This window comes from Rattus norvegicus, chromosome 19 (genome assembly GCF_036323735.1).
Source record: "Rattus norvegicus strain BN/NHsdMcwi chromosome 19, GRCr8, whole genome shotgun sequence".
Taxonomy (NCBI): Eukaryota; Metazoa; Chordata; class Mammalia; order Rodentia; family Muridae; genus Rattus; species Rattus norvegicus.
Window position 1 is genome coordinate 68,001,757 of NC_086037.1, and position 18,410 is coordinate 68,020,166.

General features: G+C 47.9%; 1 protein-coding gene and 1 non-coding gene across 3 annotated transcripts in view; both read right to left on the reverse strand.

Moving 5' to 3' along the window:
- Positions 1–5,735, reverse strand: part of Ankrd11 (ankyrin repeat domain containing 11) — a 158,656-nt gene extending 152,921 nt beyond the window's left edge. The window contains exon 1 of one of the 2 annotated variants that reach the window (XM_008772667.4): positions 5,400–5,539. The gene's annotated coding sequence lies outside the window, so the exon portion shown is untranslated. Of the gene's footprint in view, positions 1–5,399 lie in introns of both variants that reach the window. The other variant, NM_001374009.1, reaches the window with a different exon arrangement.
- Positions 5,736–18,142: 12,407 nt separating this feature from the next.
- On the reverse strand, positions 18,143–18,366 carry LOC120098732 (small nucleolar RNA U3). Its single transcript, XR_005497145.1, has one exon. It is a non-coding gene; the product is annotated as a small nucleolar RNA U3 (small nucleolar RNA).
- Positions 18,367–18,410: the final 44 nt, after the last annotated feature.

The following is an 18,410-nucleotide window of genomic DNA, read 5'->3' on the forward strand; positions in this document are numbered from 1 at the left end:
CATGGCAGACTGTCTGGTCAGTCAATCTCCAGATCAGAGTTACTCATACACTCCCACACGTACAATCTAGAGCGGTCGTTCTCAACCTTCTTAATCCTGACCTGTAATACAGTCCTCATGTTGTGCTGAACCCCAACCATAAAATTATTTTTGTTCATACTTCCTAACTGTAACTCTGCTGTTATTAATACAATGTAAAAACCTGATTTCTGATGGTCTTAGGCCACTCCTATGAAATCAACCTCCAAAGGGGTTATGGGTTGAAAACTATTGCTTTAAACAATTCCACAACTTCTTGAACCAATTCTGTTACTGTCTCTAACACTCAGGGCTAGGCCAATGTTACCAGTAAGGTCATGCAGTCCCTCGCTTCATTAAAGCATACAACCTTATCTCTGGAGTTGGGGAAAAAACAGGGGCAACACATCAATCTAAGTACTACATAACTGATCAAGTTTATCGTGTTACATTCTATGGGGCTACAACAAAGTGGGAGGGGGATACTTTCCTCAGGAGGACTGATTAAGAAGTTTCAGTAAGGACCAGAACTAGCATCTCCCCACTTGAGTAGATGAGACAGAAGGATCCAGGGGATTCAAGGATCCTTGGCTACTACACAAATAAATAAATTTAATTTACAAAATAAAAAGGTAGTCCTCGGGGTTGGGGATTTAGCTCAGTGGTAGAGCGCTTGCCTAGCAACCGCAAAGCCCTGGGTTCGGTCCCCAGCTCCAAAAAAAAAAAAAAAAAGGTAGTCCTTGGTTATACAGTCAGTTCAAGCCCAGCTTGGGCTATCAAGGTAAGAGTGTCTAGCTGAGCGGTGGCAGCACATGCCTTTAATCCCGGTTTGAGTCCAGCCTGGACAAGTTCCAGGACAGCCAAGGCTACACAGAGAAATGCAGTAGGGGAAGAGGGGAACTCTGGTTTTTTGGGTTTTTTGTTTGTTTTGTTTTGTTTTGTTTTTCTTTTTTAAAGGGAGTGCTAGAGTGGGAGGGGCTAGGGATCTCAATCAGGAAGAAGCTGCATCCATAGCTTGCAAACAGCCCGGGAATAAACAGGGTGTGGCAGCGTATAACAGTCACCCTAGTTACCCTGCAAGTAGGAAGATCAGAAATTCAAGGTTATTCTCTGCTACACAGACTACACAGTATGGATATATTCAAGTCCTTGTCAGGGAAGAGAAGACAAAACAAGAGAAGACTAGAGAATAAAAAAAGAGAGGGGGTGGGGAGGGAGGGGAAGGAGAAAGAGAAAAGAAAAGAGGACTGGAAAGAGAGCTGAGCAGTAAAGTACACAGGCTGCTCTTCTAGACGATCAGGGTTCAATTCTCAAACCCAGAGACAGCTCACAACTGTCTCATGCATGCAGGCAAAACACCAATGCACATAAAATAATAAATGAATCATTTTTATTAAGAAAAAGAAAAGAAAAAAGGAAGAAAGAAATCTCATTATGAGGAACTGGACGGACACAAAGGAGAGGGCAGTCTGGGGCTGTACAGTCTGAGACTGCAGTAGCGCTTCCTTATCAGCAGACAAGCACAGGGAATGGCAGGCAGCACAGGGAATGGCAGCACAGGGAATGGCAGTCCAAGCCTGGTATCCAATCTAGAAGTCAAAAGGCACGGTCCCTATTCTTACCAGACTCTCAACGCTAGCTTGAGTCACAGAGTCACTGTCCCTATCCTTAACAGACTCTCAACTCGAGCTTGCAGTCACAGAGTCAAAGTTGGCTGGATCTATTTTGCTGCTGGTGGGTTTGTTTGTTTGGGGGGGGGGGTGAGTTTTGGGGTTTGTTTTTGGGTTTGTTTTTTTTTTAACACGTCCTATCTCTCTTGTGGCCACAGAAAGCAGGCAAAGTCCAAGGACAACTTGAGGGATCAGGTCAGTCACTGGGCAGGGTTGGGGATCAAAGTCAGGTCATCAAGGTTGGCAGCAAGCACTTTACAGGATGAGCCATCTCACCAGACCTAGTTTTCCTTTTCTAAGACAAACTCTTGAGTTCACATAGCCTGTAACTTGCTATGTAGACAACCACGACCTGGAACTCCTGATTCTCCTGACATCCCCCCCCCCCCCAAGCCCTGGTTTTGTAAGAATGCACCAGCTGACAAGAGTCATTTTGATGTTTATCATAAAAATCGGTGTTTGTATCGCTATCATACTTTTTTAATACTGTCTGAGGGGGCTGGGTGTTCAGGAAGCCAAGTGTTAGCACATGCCTAACATACTAGCATTGGTAGTGATGGGAGAACCAGAATTCCAGGCTATCTTCTGCTGCATCCAAGTTCAAGGCTAGTGTGGGCTACTTGAGACTGTCAGAGAGATGGCTTTGGTGGGTTTAAAAATTAACTACAAGAAAAACTGAAAAGGATAATTAAATGATAATTTAAAAAATACACAATAGCAAAACGAGACATTTAAATACAAAGCTTAATTGTAGTCTAGCTTAAAAGGTACCACAAATATCCACCAAACAAACAAGCCACTTAAGAATAAAACTATCTACAGGAATTAATGAAGTAGTCATTAAAGCAATCATTTTCTAAGTCTACAAGGTATCCCATGCCAATTATCCAACTGCCTGAGTCCCGGAGCTGAGGACCGACATCCTCTTTCATATAGCTCTAAGACAAGACTGAGAAAGCTGAATTGGACAGAAATTCCATTTGAAATTCAAATGAGAACACATACTGAAAACATTTCAAGACAATAACTCCTAGTGATGTGAGTTCATTCGACTTTTGTTTAAAGTTATCATAAGGGCCATGCTCAGTCTCAGAGCACTGCCTAGCCAGCAGGGATAAACCGCCCCAGCATGCAAGCAGCACCATTTTCACCGATTAGCTAGCAAGTCTCCTCCCTATGACGAGAAGCTCGCCCATTACACTTGCCATTTGATGGATGAAGGGACACACATAGAGTAATAGACAGATCAAAACACTTATTGTGGCAACAAATGCAGATTATTCTGTGAACCAGCATTTACTGATGCTTTCTAATTATGTTATTTAATTGATGATGGGCTCACTGCCAATATGCAAAACAACACTCCTCTTATATTTGAGGAACTTAGATATCCAAGGCACACACACAAAGCTTCTAGAAAAAAATATTCTTAAATACATACAGCATAGTTTCTTTAACTCTATTTGTAGAAAGTTGTTCTTGTCACTGAACAACACTGTAATTATAGCTAACATGACAGCCACTAGTCATCGTAGCCCATCTGTTTGAGTGAGATGAAAGGTTCTGAAGGTGCATGATTAACATGGTTAATCTAGAGAAAAGCATCTAACAGAAAAATGCAAGTTCAAAGGCTGGTACAAAGTTTGACCAGTAAGTGAGGAAATCTAAACTAGGTGACACTTTCAGGGAACTTCTGATAAATTTTGTTGCATATTGTTTACCACAGCAAGACAAAGAGAAGACAAGAAAAAGAACACTCCTGAAAGAATCAAGCTAAGGTCAAATTTAGCAGTATCTTTTGGGTTGCTTTTCAAGGAATGCACCAGGCAAGCACAAAGAAGAGAAAAATGTCATAGCAACTTGGCCTTTGTTCCCTCCCATCCCATTCCATTCAGGATGGCCAGCCTATCACATGAGATCCTGCTCTTAAGCGTGAAACTACAGAAAGGGGAACAGCTGAATGGACTGTGGGGGAGGAAACACCAGCTATATGGAGATCCAATTCAAGGGTCACAATCAAAGTTAAGCAAGGCATTTTTCCGTTTTAAGTAAAGCTGCAAAGTGACATCGAAGTGTTTGTACAATCATTTCAAAAGACACAAACACAACTCTAGGTCTTCAAAGCAGCCAGTGTTGAAAGAAAGAAAGAAAGAAAGAAAGAAAGAAAGAAAGAAAGAAAGAAAGAAAGAAAGAAAATAAATAAATAAAATACAGATCTCGGGGCAACAAGTACCATTCTCAGACTACCATGGAACGATCCGAACGAAGTACACCACCGACTAGGATCGCACACACCGAACACTGTTTCCAGAGCTTTTCCCACAACCCATTCTCATCTACAGTCTTTGCTGAGTTGTCTCCTCATTCCCCATAAACGACCCAATAGCCTAAACAAGATTTTACCTACAACTGTGCACTTTTATTCAGTGGAATGGAACGCTGAGGATAGTGTTTACAGGACCATGGAAAACTCACCAAATAGGTACAAAACCTGATTTTCCTATCGGAAAATTTGTAAAACTAACCAGTTTTCCCAAGTGGGTGTAAAACTTCTCATGACTACAGAAACTACCATGAAACTCATGCACCGTACACATGTAACCAGATTTCTGAGCATACAGCCTTACTTGCGAACCAGCTTAACCTTCACCAGTCTTCCAAAGCCCTGTAAGCGGTTATGCTAGACTGGCTTTCCAGAAACATAACAAAAACAGAAAACCCTACTGGAGCACACCAGATTAAGACAAGGCCTCGACAGAAAAAAAATTAGACTCCACACCAAACCACGTACATAGGAACTGAACCGCATATCCGTCCGTGAGGGGGCTGGATCCATGTGGCAGGGCCAACCCTGCACACACGTACACACACACACACACACACACACACACACACACACAGCGGGCGGGCGCGCGCACACACACACATACATACACACACACACACACACTCGCAGCTACCGCCTTGCCAGGGGATGATGAAATGAGGAACGGAAATTAACATTTCAGGCAACGTCTCACATTGTTCCTTGAGGCCAAAGGCTGCTCCTGCAGCCGTCGCCTACACCGCTTTCCTCCCACTCTACCCCCAGTCCCGCCTTCCCCTCCCCCAGACGCCCCCCGCCGCCCCGCATTCCTGCCCCCACTCCGGCCTGCGCGCCTCCGCACCCCGCAGCTCCAGGTCCCCGGCTCGCCCGCCCCCTCCGGCTCGGCTCGCAGCCCGAGGGCCGCCTGCTCCCATTTCAAAACACGATAATAATAGGGACGCTGGGAATAACAACTACCACCAGCCCAGCGACGGCGCCCCTCCCGAGGGTCAGAGGTCGGCGCCCCGCGCCACTGAGGACCCCAGGGACCCCAAGGAGCCCGCCGTCGTCCTCACAGGGTCCCGGGACCCACAACGCACCATCGCCCCTTGATCAAGGCCCGCCCTCGATCCTCACGGCGGCCCCGGCCCGCCCCGGAGCCCTTCCTCAGCCTCTCACGGCCACCCGGTCCCCGGGACGCCCCGAGGCTCGCCTCGGAGCCCGCCCTCGGCCCCTCATGGCCGCCTGCAGGACCCCCGCGGCCCACCGACCAGCCTCTCGCGGCGCACGGCCCGCCCCGGGGCACCCGCGGCGTCGGGCAGCAGAGGAGGCCTGCAGGCCGCAAGGCCGCAGGAGCGCCCGACGCCCGCACCGACCACCACCCCCAGGTCCTCGGCGCCTCTCACCCGGCTCCGAGGGCGACGCGGCTCCGCGGCGGAACGGCGGCGGGGCGCGGGCGCTGCCCATGCAGCCCGCGGCCGCGTTTCCCGGGCCGCGCGGCCCGGGCGGGAAGGCGGCGTCGGCGCGCGGGCTGTAGGCTGCGGCGAGCGCGGGGCCGGCGGGATGCAAGCCCGCCCTCGCCGTGCAGAAGCTCACGCGGGGCCGCGGCTCTCTCGCGGACGCTACTGCGGGGGCGTCTGGCCGCGGACTTCGCCGCGGCGCCTCCCCGGCTGGGGCCCTCGGTCCATCGCGCTCTGTCGCGGGCGGCCTCTGGCTCCAGGACCCAGCGGTGGCTGCGGCGGGCGCCGGCCGCATGAGAGCCTCCCGCCCATTGGCTCGCCGTATCCGCCACCGCCATTGGCCCGCCCCACAGAGCGGCAGGGATCGCTTACGTCACGTCGGAGAGGAAATGCGATGCTAGGGTGAAAGGGCTCAGACGGCCTGACGGCTTCCGTAACAGGTAAGAGGCGGGACTAGGAAGACGTCCCGGGAAGATTGGCATCGGTGCATAAGCGACACAAGCGGAAAAGCAGCTAGATTGGCTGCCCTCCCTGCTAAGAGGGTGGGTCTTGCGCTACGGGGTACGACGATTGGCCATACTCAGTCCCGGAAGTGGAAGCAAGGTTGTTGTCGAAGGAGCCAGAAGGTTAGAGATGTGCTGTATTGGCTGGCCTTGTGCTGCGGTCGAGGGGTCGATGGTCGCCTGTGAGCGCGTGTGAGCTTTGAGAAAACATGGCTGTAGCCGACAGGAGGCCCTTGAAGTAGCAAAGAGAGCTGGGTTGCGGCGAAGGAAAATCGCGCTCAAGACCCCGCCCGCGTTTCGGCTCTTTCCTGGAGGTGTTCTAGGACAGCGCTTCGCTCTGATTCCCGAGAGCCACGTTAGCAACCGGGATGTGGTGAGCTCCAGACTGCCCGGAGGTTTCGGTGGACCCCGCGCTTCAGCCGCGTTCCTTCCCCAGCTCAAGAAATTTCACCGCGATGGTTCATGAGACCCAAAAAGAGATGACGAGCCTCGGAGTTAGGCAGCAAAGTCGCACAGTCATGTGCCTTACTGTTTGAATTTTCAGAACGCGGAAAAGTTTAATGATGGTTCGCGTAGTGTTGATCTGGTTTGCAAACTAGCTAAAAATACAAAGCACGGAACAATAATTCCGGCACTGCAATGACTGAGGCAGGAATATCCGGAGCCCAAGGCACATTGTTGTGCACATTTCGAGCTCAAGATCGGTCTGAGTCCCATGAAACCTTGTCTCGGAAAATGCATAAAGTAGTCGTGACGAGTCTGGTGTGTTAATACAGGCTTCTAATCCCAATACTCGGGCAGAGGCAGGCTGAATCTGAGTTCCAGGCCACCCAGTGAGAGCCAATTTCATAATAGAATAAAATACAAGTAACCAGGGCTGGAGAGATAGCTCAGAGGTTAAGAACACGTGCTGCCCTTACCGAGGACCAGAGTTTGTTTCTCAGCTCTCACCTTTGGCAGCTTCACAACCACCTGTAACTCCACCTCCCGAGGATCTGGCATTCTCTTCTGACTTTTAGGAATTCACACACTAGTGGAACACATAAATCCTTTTTTTTTTTTTTAAAGTAATTGAGAGCTAGGGAGATTACTTGTCAGTAAAGAGCACTCACTGGCTACTCTTCCCAGAGGATCTGGATTCTGTTCCTAGCATCCATAACTCCTGGTTCTAGAAGATCCAACACCTAGTGTCTCCCCAGCATGCACTGATACACATAAAATCCACTAAAAAAAAAAAAAATGTTTTTAAGTAATCAAGCCTCCAGTCTTGCCTTACTTAAGTGCATCTGTGTATTTGTAAACCAGAAAAGCTAAATGACTAAAATCAATATTTATATATTTATACTTTTGACTTTTTTTGAGAAGTTTTCTCTGTGTAGCCCTGGCTGCACTGGAAATAGTTCTATAGCTGGTTTGGATTTTTTGTTTTGGTCCTGTCTTTTACTGAACTCTTAATATGTAAACAAAGTCTTTACAGAACACAGATTATGAAACCATGGGTTTGCAAATCCCGAAGTGGATGGGACCTTAGAGGTGACCTTCCCCTTTTTGAAACAAATACAGAGTTTAGAGGACATGCTATGATAAAACCGCCCCTGTTCAAGATTCCAGCTTTGTGATTGTAACTGTGGACACTTGGCTGTGACCAGTGGTTGGGGTTATAACCGTGGACACTTCTATTATTTTCCCTGGTAAACAGGAACAGCAAATGGTGCCAATTTCATAAACATGGGGCAAAAAGGATGTGAAACCTGTAAAGCCCATGAACGCCTACATAAAATAAAGATGTCTACTGGAGTGTACTGTGTGTGTTCTGTGGGAAGTCAGAGGACCACTGTGTGGAGTTAGTTCTCTCTCTCATTTAGTGTTAAGTTTCAAGGATCATAGATGTGTGCTTTTTGGAAAGACAGTGGGCTAGAGAGATGACTCAGAGGTTAGGAGCACTTTCTGCTCTCCTAGGAAACCCAAGTTCAGTTCCCAGCACCATGGTGGCTCACAACTGTCTGTAACTCCAGTCCCAGCACCTACTTCAGCCTCCTTAGGCTCCAGGTATGTAATATGGTTCACAGACGTACATATAGACAGAACACCTTACACACAAAACTTTTTTTAAGTGAATTTTTTTTTATTATTATGTGTAAGTACACTGTTGCTATCTTCAGACACACCAGAAGAGGGCATCAGATCTCATTACAGATGGTTGTGAGCCACCATGTGGTTGCTGGGATTTGAACTCAGGACCTCTGGAAGAGCAGTGAGTGCTCCTAACCACTAAGCCATCTCTCCAGCCCCAGAAAGTGGATCTTTCGTAAGGCACTGTGGCACACACCTGTTGTCCTAGCACTTGGAAGCAAAAGGATGGGGAACTCAAGACCAGCTACCTGAGATACTGTCTGAGAAGAAAACAAAGGGGGGGGGCAGAAATAGAGCTCAACCGATAATGTGCTTGCCTAAGATGCAAAAAGCCTATGTGTTAAAGTTTACTTCTCTGGCAGCACTTAAAGGCAAATAAATAGGATCTCCCTCCATAATTAAGGCTGGACTCAGACTCTAGAGCAGTGGTTCTCAACCCTCTTAGGAAGCATTAGTGCCGTGGCCCTTTAACAGTTCCCCGTGTTATGCTTGCTCTCAACCACATTAAATCATTGCTACTTCATAACTAATTTTGCCTCTGTTACGAATCGTAGTTTTCTGATGGTTTCAGGCAACCCCTGTGAAAGGATCATTTGACACACACACACCAAAAGGGTTTCCACCGACCCTCAGGCTGACCAATGCTCTGGATAGTCCAAACACATGAGTAGCCTATGATTATAGGACTATACTACTGTAGCCAACTGAGGTCAAATAGCTCTTAAATGGAATTGGTGCCCTTAAAGAAGAAGCCCGACGGGGTTGGGGATTTAGCTCAGTGGTAGAGCGCTTGCCTAGGAAGCGCAAGGCCCTGGGTTCGGTCCCCAGCTCCAAAAAAAAGAACCAAAAAAAAAAAAAGAAGAAGCCCGAGGAGCTAGAGAGATGGCTCAGTGGTTAAGACCACTTACTGCTCTTGAACAGGACAGAAATTGGGATCCCAGAGCCCACATCAAGTGGCTCACAGGGGCCTATAACTCTGACACCCTAAGAAAAAAACCTATTTAGGGCTGGAGAGATGGCTCAGCAGTTAAGAGCACCCGACTACTCTTCCAGAGGTCCCGAGTTCAATTCCCAGCAACCACATGGTGGCTCACAACCATCTGTAAAGAGATCCAATGCCCTCTTCTGGTGTTTCTGAAGACAGCTACAGTGTACTTATATATAATAAATGAATAAATCTTTAAAAAAAAAAAGAAAGAAAAAAACCTATTTAAAAAGCCACACAGCAATCCTGCCACATGGGAACTGGCAATCTGCCATCACACTGGCTCAAGAGCAGGAGAGTGTCATCCGCGTGATGGCTCAGCAGGTGAAGGTGCTTTCCCCTGATCAGGTCTGACAACCTGATATTAATCCCCGGTCACATGGTGAGAGAAAAATCAACTCACACAAGTCGTCCTCTAACCACACGCATGCCATGGCACTCATGCGTATGTACTATGGATAAATTAAAAATTATTCCAGAAACCAAAGGAGCCAAGCATGATGGTGTACATCTTTAATCCCATTACTCAAGAAACAGGCACGTGGACCTAGGTGAGGCCAGCCTGGTCTATATAAGAATTTGCATAACAACTGGGTTACCCCGTGAGCCCCTGTCTTAAAATAAATAAATAAATAAGAAACCAAAAGTGCTGGAAGTGAAGAAAACGACCCAGAAGGAAACACCCATCTAATCTAGTTGCCTGCTTTTATAAAGTTTTTTCTAAAGGACTAATTTGTTATCGGTGCTTCTGACCGCAAGGTACAGTTGGTTGGAGTTGAGCAAAGGTTGGGCTGTCTGCTGCCACCGAGACAGATCACAGTCACATCTTTACACAGAACAAAGTCCAGATTGACATCTGCCATGATGGTCAAAACAGGCCTGGGATTTCAAAGTCTTAGAACCGAGGAGAGACTGATATATCTCACAGGGGAAAAAAATGTATAAGGTGTCCAAATAGTTCTTTAGATACGTTACTTTGAGTAAAGCGTACTAGTGTAATTAATTTTACATACTTCTTTTTCCTGTTTAACTAGTTTGGGAGAAATCTCAGGCACCCATGGCTCCTACCAGGCTGTCGTGCACGGAGAGGCACCCTCGTCCCTGTCCTGAAGTAGGGAGAGGCGAGCACAGTAGCTCGGTGGGCAGCCCTTCCTCTTCCTCTGTGCAGCCCTGGCTGTCCTGGAAGTCATTCTGCAGACCAGGCTGGCCTCACTCACAGAGATCCCACCTCTGTGCTTAAAGGCGTATGATTCCACTGCACATCAATAGGCAGCAACCTCTCATTCAGAAAATGAAGTCCGTACTGTATGGCCATTCCTACTGCCTCTAGTAAATACACGGAAAACTGTTTACATGTCCCTCAAAGGAGGACTCTGAGATGATGATCTCTGAGCAAACGCAGGAGTGGAGTGAGGAGAGAAGTCATGTGGGTGGGCGGTTGGGAGAACTCTGCACAGGAGGCACACAGCAAGGATGAGGCCCTGAACTGGCCACAGGGAGTCACTGAAATGAGGGAGCATGTGAGTGGGGGACCGTGGAACATTTCTAATACCCAGCAAAAAGAACAGGACTTTGATACTGAGTAAGGAGGTGAACCATCGGAGGGCCCGGGGCAGATGACAGCCTACCTCAGGCGTCAGAGGTCAAATGAGATGGCAGGTTTGCAGACGGGCTGACCAGACCTTATTTGCTGGGGGAGAAAGGGGTCTTGGATAAACTTGCTGCTGCCTGGAAAGGCACAGAGGAGAAGGTGGGTTTGGTTAAAATCATTAGTCGTACAAGTAATGTTATGTAGACTGAGCAAGATGAACTTAAATAATTAGGACTATGCATACATATACACGTATGTGCACATATATACATCATGTATGTAACAGCAGTCAACGAAAAAGGCTATGAATTTCAAAAGAGCAAGGATGGGAATATGAAAGGTTTGGGAGGAAGGAAAAAAAAAAGGGGGAAATGCTGTAATTATAATCTCAATAAGTAACCAGAATAAGAAGTTTGGGGGTTTGGGAGGGGAGTTGCTTTTGTGCGTGTGTGTGTGTGTGTGTGTGTGTGTGTGTGTGTGTGTGTGATTTGTGTTTCTTTGACCAGATTTTTTTTTAAGGATTTATTTACTTATTTTATGTCTGTGAGTGCACTGTCACTGTCTTCAGACACACCAGAAGAGGGCATCAGATCCCATTACAGATGGTTGGGAGCCACCATGTGGATGCTGGGATTTGAGCTCATGACCTCTGGAAGAGCAGTCAGTGCTCTTAACGACTGAGCCATCTCTCCAGTTGGCCAGATTTCTTTTTTTTTTTTTTTTTTTTTTTTGGTTCTTTTTTTTTTTCCGGAGCTGGGGACCGAACCCAGGGCCTTGCGCTTCCTAGGTAAGCACTCTACCACTGAGCTAAATCCCCAGCCCCGGCCAGATTTCTTAATTCCACCTGTGCCCAGGGTCTCTTCTCTGCAGCCTTTGCTTTTAGTTTCTTGAATTTCTTCTGCTTCCTCCCCATCCTCAGCTGAAGACTGAACCCGGGACCCACACCTGAGCTAAAAACCCCAACTCTGCCCTATTTTTTTTTTCTGCCCTATTTTTTTAAGACAGTATCTAACTATGCAATTCTGGCTGTCCTGGAACTCACTGTGTAAACCAGGCTGGCCTTGAACTCTGAAATCTGACTGCTTCTGCCTCCAGGTGCCAGACTTAAAGACAAAAGCCTAGAGATCCTCTGTTTCTGCTTAAAAGCCTTCTCTTCCTCCTCTGGCTCCTTAGCCTGCTAACCTGCTGCTTCAGCAGCTTCTCGTAGCCTGACACAGTACCGTCACCCCCCAACCCCAGGCCCTAATCCTAACCCCCAAATTTCCCCTTTTTTGGGGGGATGGGATGGGAATGAAAATCGTAGAAGAGGCCAAGTGGGAAAGTGCTCCTGTTACCCTGTGAAAAGAGGCAGGGAGGAGAGACTGAAGAGGGAAGCTGGAGAAGGATCGGGTGGTAAACAGCCCCCACAGAGCAAGAAACTCCTGAAGCTCTTTCAAGGGACAGCACAAAATCTGTCTTTCTTATCTTGACTCCCAAGCCTGGCGCTAGACACTCAAAAGTCGATGCTGTCAGGAACTCTACAAACCTTTACTTGGCGAAGTCTAGGGGCCATCTTCATTCCAAGGATGCCCTTTCCCTTCCTTAGAAAGGCCTGCCCCTGATAGCTACTCATTTGAGCAAGATCCCCAACCAAAACAATATTCTAAAGCCGGATAGGGTGACTCGCACTTGTCACCTCAGCCTGCCTTTGGCAGATGTGAGACCTGGGCCAGCTTGTCAAGGGTACACAGCCAAGCCACAACAACAACAGAGACCCTGCCTCCACAAGGTGGAGGGCAAGAGCTGACTGCTGAAACTTGTCTCTTACCTTCGTGACCACACTCACATCAGATACATGCAATTTTTTTTTTTTTTTTTTTTTTTTTTTTTGTGATCAAACAGCCCAACCTAGAGCCTTGGATTCATTCTACAGGGGTGTTTCCTTCCCAGACTTTGTCCCCAGCCAGAGTTGTATAGTTAGTTAGTTATGAACTCAAAGAGCTCTTACTAAAGACACCTACATTCCAACGTACCTTTGCTCCCTGGGACCAAAAACAAAAGCTAATTGTTCATCATTAAACTAAGTCAGTTGTGGCTGCAAATGGGATTTTGGGTTTGCTGCTGTTGTTGTTGTTGTTTTTAAAGATTTATTTATTTTGTGTATTTGAATGAGTCCACTGTCACTGTCTTCAGACACACCTGCAGAGGGGCATCAGATCCCATTACATGTGGTTGTGAGCCACCATGTGGTTGCTGGGAATTGAACTCGGGACCTCTGGAAGAGCAGTCAGTGCTGTTAACCACTGAGCCATCTCTCCAGCCCCTATGATTTTTTTAAAGTAGGAGTGAAAACTGAGTCAGGACCCAGTCTCGGAAAGGAAGACCACCCCTTCCCAAGGAAGAAAGCATGTGTCTGTCCCTAAACAGAGACGCGACTTCCAGACTCCACACCCACAACCATTTAGACCGGGAGAGAGTCCATGACCCATCCTGAGCTTCTGGACACTGTGCTTCCTCTTCCCCTTAAAGTTCTGGAAGCTTCCTTCCCTCCAGCCTCCACTGTGGCCGTGTGGTAAGCTGACAGCCTAGGCCCTTGTGGAGGCCCTGATCGCCAGCATTCTTAGCGTTAGAGTCAGACACTCAAGCTCATTACACAATAAATGATTACTGGCTTTGCTCCCCGGTTCCCACAGTGCTGTGGCACATTGCCCTCCCATACCACAGGAGCTGGGAAATGAAGCAAGACTCATCTCAGGCTAAGCCCACTGGTACCAAACCATGCCCCAGCACTTAAAACTGGACCCCATGGTTTGTTTTTTTTTTTTTCTATATTCCTATCAGTTCCAGGGGCCCCCAAAGACATTTCTTGTTTCTCATAAGACTATGTGAGGCCAGTGGTGGAGGCCCACGCCTTTAATCTCAGCACTCAGGAGGCAAAGGCAGGCAAATCTCTTTGAGTTCTCAGCCAGCCTGATCTATAGAGCAAGTTCCAGAACAGCCAAGGCTATACAGACAAACCGTGTCCTGGAAACCAAACAAAAAAACAAACAAAATGAAACAAGCAAACAGAAAAAGACAATGTGGTAGCCAGGCATGGTGGTATACAATCCATCCTACCACGAGGTAGGTAGAGGCAGGCAGAGCTTGGTGAGTCCCAGACCAGTTCGGTCTACATAGTGACTTCCAAGTTAGCTGAGACTACACAAGCACAGACTTGAAGCAGGGGCCAGGACCTGGAGAGATGGCTCAGTGGGTAAGAGCACTGACTGCTCTTCCAGAGGTCCTGAGTTCAAATCTCAGCAACCACATGGTGGTTCACAACCATCTGTAACAGGATCTGATGCCCTCTTCTGGTGTGTGTCTGAAGACAGCTACAGTGTACTCATAGACATAAAATAAATAAAATCTTTTTTTTAAAAAGTATTATCTGCTCTTCCAGAGGTCTCACTTGGCTGCCAGCATTCACACTGTGGGTTATAACTGTCTGGAACTCCAGTTCCTGAGGATCTAAAGCCCTCTTCTGGCCTCTGAGGGCATCAGGCACACACAAGGTGCACAGACGTACATGCAGGTAAAACACCCTTACACATGTGCAGGCTGTACTTGAACTGCTAGGCTCCAGCAATCCTGCCTCCATCACCAAGCAGCGGGAACGAAGGCATGTGTAAATGTGTCCAATAATAGTTTTGTTCCCCAGTTTTTACTGTGGTAAAATATCATGATGGCCGAGATTTGGCCTAGCATCATGGTATACCCCTTTAATTCCAACACTCAGGAGACAGAGGCAGACGGATCTCCGAAAGTCTGAGGCAGGCCCAGGCTACACTGAGAGTTCTGGTCTACATAATTCTAGGCCAGCCAGGGAATAAACCCAGCTACTCAGAGGCTGAGGCAGGAAGTTCACTTAGCCTGCCCAGTGCTATCAGTAGGAGGAGAAAGCAATATAATAAAATGCACTATTTCGACATTTTTGTTTTAGGTTTAGAGACAGGGTTTCTCTGTGTAGCTCTGGCTGTCTATTGTCCTGGAACTCACTCTGCAGACCAGGAATGCTGTCAAACTCAGAGATCTGCCTGCTTCTGCCTGCCGTGTGTAGGACTAAAGGCATGCACCACCACCGAGCTAAGGTTTAAGTTTTGACTAACTAAAGCATCTTTTGATGAGCCATGTTCCTGCATCAGGAAAATAATGTGGTCTCTACCTAGAGAAGTACTTTAGTCCCCCCCTAACATCAGTGCAGATACACTGTAGACATCGTCTGTGGGACTTGATACAACTTGTCTGTTCAGATTATAAATAGGTAATTTCATCCTATGGGATTGCCTTGGAACCCAAATAGTAAATAACAGGTTAAATGAAATATGAAACAGGAAGGGAGTTAGAAGTAGGGCTTAGTACCTGCCACAGGCGAACCCTGGGTTCATCCCCAGAACCACAAAGCAAAACGCTTCTGTAGAAGGTGTATTTAGGTATTAAGACAACACTTTATTCTCCTTCTACCTGTACACAGGTTGTGGAGATCCCGTCATGTAGCTGACGCAGGGAGTGCTTTACCTGCTGCTGAACCATTTAGCCATTCCCTGCAATTCTTTAAAATAAAGAAAAAATCAATCAGCAACTGCAGTTCCAGGGGATCCGATGCCCTCTTCTGGCTTCTGTGGGATCAGGCATACGCCATGGTGCACAGACATACATGCAGGCAAAGCATGCGGGTCAAACACCTACACATAAAGCAAAGATAAATAGATCTACTTATTTATTTGTGTGAGAGAGAAGTCGTATGTGCCTGTGTGTATCTGTGCTGGCTCCTGCCCCTGTGACTATGAAAGGTCAGAAAAAGGCCAGGCAGTGGTGACGCCCATCTTTAGTCCTAGCACTAGAGAGGTGGAGGCAGGCCAACATGCTCTACAGAGCTAGTTCTAGGAGAGCCAAGGATACGCAAAGAAACCCTATCTGAGAGAGAGAGAGAGAGAGAGAGAGAGAGAGAGAGAGAGAGAGAGAGAGAGTCAGAACACGCATCAAGGCTTCCTGTACTCTTATACTTCTCTGGCTATTCTAATGAGGGAGGGTCTTTCCCCTTCTAATGAGGATCCCTGAAGCCTGGGCTTCTCTTTTCTCAGCTAGCCTAGAAGACAGAAGGTCCCAGCGATCCTACCTCTAGTTTGAGTCGGGGCTCTAGGCATCCTGTTTGTAACATGGGTGCTGAGATCCAAACTCTGGTCCTCATGGTTGTTCAGCAAAGCTCTTTGAACTGTCAGACCATCCTTCTGAAACTCTTTACTCGACTAAGGCTGGCCTAGAACCTGATCTTCCTGCCTCCCACCTCTCAAATGCTAAACTTAAAGTCAGACGTCACGCCAGCTTACGATATCTACTCTTTGCACCTCAACAAAAAGGTTTTAAAATTATTTTGAGACAGAGTCTCACTGTGTACTCCAGAAGTTCTTGCTGTCTCCCTCCCTCCATATCTTAAGCCCTTGCTTTTGGCCTGGTCTCTTTTTGTTCTGTGTTTCTAAGCAACAGAAGGGGCCAGTGGTCTCCTGAAGACAGAGCCCTGGAAAATCCCAGCAGGCAGAGGGGACAAAGGTAAGGCCTCCTGGAAGAAAAGGCTGGGGTGTGGCACACCGTCCTCGCTAATCATGAATCCAAAGGTCAAGTGTGGCTTATAGGATCAGCAGGTTTGCCCTTGATTTGCTGAAAACCTGAGGTGACCAAAACAAGGAGAGTGTAAGACCGAGCTAGCCAGTGACAAGCTATGACTGATCACAAGGCACAGAGGCCTAGGACTGTCACCCTTTGGAAAGGCAATGTGTTGCTGTCCCCCAGCCATACAACAGTTCTATTTACGTCTGTTTAGGGGTGAGGTAGTGATGACATATGTAGCAATTAGTTACACACTGGACATGGTTTCCTGCTTCATTGAAAACCAGGGGAAAGCCCAATCGCTGACAAGTGTACCCTTTCCTGCTTCAAAGATCTATTCCCCATGTCCTCTATTCCCCCATGTTCCTGGAATAGATGTCAACCCGATCCTGAGACACACAGGTTGCACATCGGACACTCAGAGCTGATCCTTCTTTGCCAGTAACTGACCCGTCTCCAGCAGCACTGAGGAAGAACACAGGCATGAGGCCAATGTCGATCCCTCAATGGACAGTGAATTCAGACAAGGAAATTCCAGTGTAGATAAAGAGCAAACTTGAATTTGCACCTGTGGGCCTGGTGCACACCTGTAGCCTGTGAGCCTGGTGCACACCTGTAGCCTGTGAGCCTGGTGCACACCTGTAACCTGTGAGCCTGGTGCACACCTGTAGCCTGTGAGCCTGATGCACACCTGTAACCTGTGAGCCTGGTGCACACCTGTAGCCTGTGAGCCTGATGCATACCTGTAACCTGTGAGCCTGGTGCACACCTGTAACCTGTGAACCTGGTGCACACCTGTAACCTGTGAGCCTGGTGCACACCTGTAACCTGTGGGCCTGGTGCACACCTGTAACCTGTGAGCCTGGTGCACACCTGTAACCTGTGGGCCTGGTGCACACCTGTAACCTGTGAACCTGGTGCACACCTGTAGCCTGTGAGCCTGGTGCATACCTGTAACCTGTGAACCTGGTGCACACCTGTAACCTGTGGGCCTGGTGCACACCTGCAACCTGTGAACCTGGTGCACACCTGTAGTCTGTGAGCCTGGTGCACACCTGTAGTCTGTGGGCCTGGTGCACACCTGTAGCCTGTGAGCCTGGTGCATACCTGTAGTCTATGGGCCTGATGCACACCTGTAGTCTGTGAGCCTGGTGCACACCTGTAACCTGTGAACCTGGTGCACACCTGTAACCTGTGAGCCTGGTGCACGCCTGTAGCCTGTGGGCCTGGTGCACACCTGTAGCCTGTGAGCCTGGTTCACACCTGTAGTCTGTGGGCCTGGTGCACACCTGTAACCTGTGAACCTGGTGCACACCTGTAGTCTGTGGGCCTGGTGCATACCTGTAGTCTATGGGCCTGATGCACACCTGTAGTCTGTGAGCCTGGTGCACACCTGTAACCTGTGAACCTGGTGCACACCTGTAACCTGTGAGCCTGGTGCACGCCTGTAGCCTGTGGGCCTGGTGCACACCTGTAGTCTTAGCAACCAGAAAGCTGAAACAGGAGGGCCAACAGTTTGAGACTGACCTGGGCTGCACCCTGAGGCCTAGTTTCAAAACAGAACAGAAAAGGACCAGGCATGCTGGTGCCTGCCATCCTAGCGCTCACGATTGCTTTGACTATAGGAGATCCTGCCTTCTCAGAGAGGGAGCAGAGTTTTCTTTTCTTTCTTTCTTTTTTTTTAATATATGCATCTTTATTGCACAGACTCCCAGAGATAAGTGTCTGACATTTAGAGCTCACATTTACCTTCGTCTGTGTACACTTTTTTATTCTCTCATATATTACTTCCTCCTGCAGTTTCCCACCCCCTCCCCCACAGGGAGATGAATTTGTACGAAGGTCTTTTTTTTTTTCCACTCAGACTGCGTTCCCTCCCTCTCACCCTCCCATAGGAGTGAAGGATGAGATCGTTAGTGGCAAGAGGCAGCCACGCAGAAGCAGCACCTAGAGCCGGCTTCACACTCAGGAGGGGATGCTGTTTGCTGTTTCTCGTCCTCATGGCTTCGGGTGCTCTACACAGTCAGGGAAACTTTTCTAGTAACAAACTATGGAAATGATCCCTAAAAGTATAGTCTTTAGCAAAAAAAAAAAAAAAAAGAAAAAAAAAGAAAGAAAGAAAA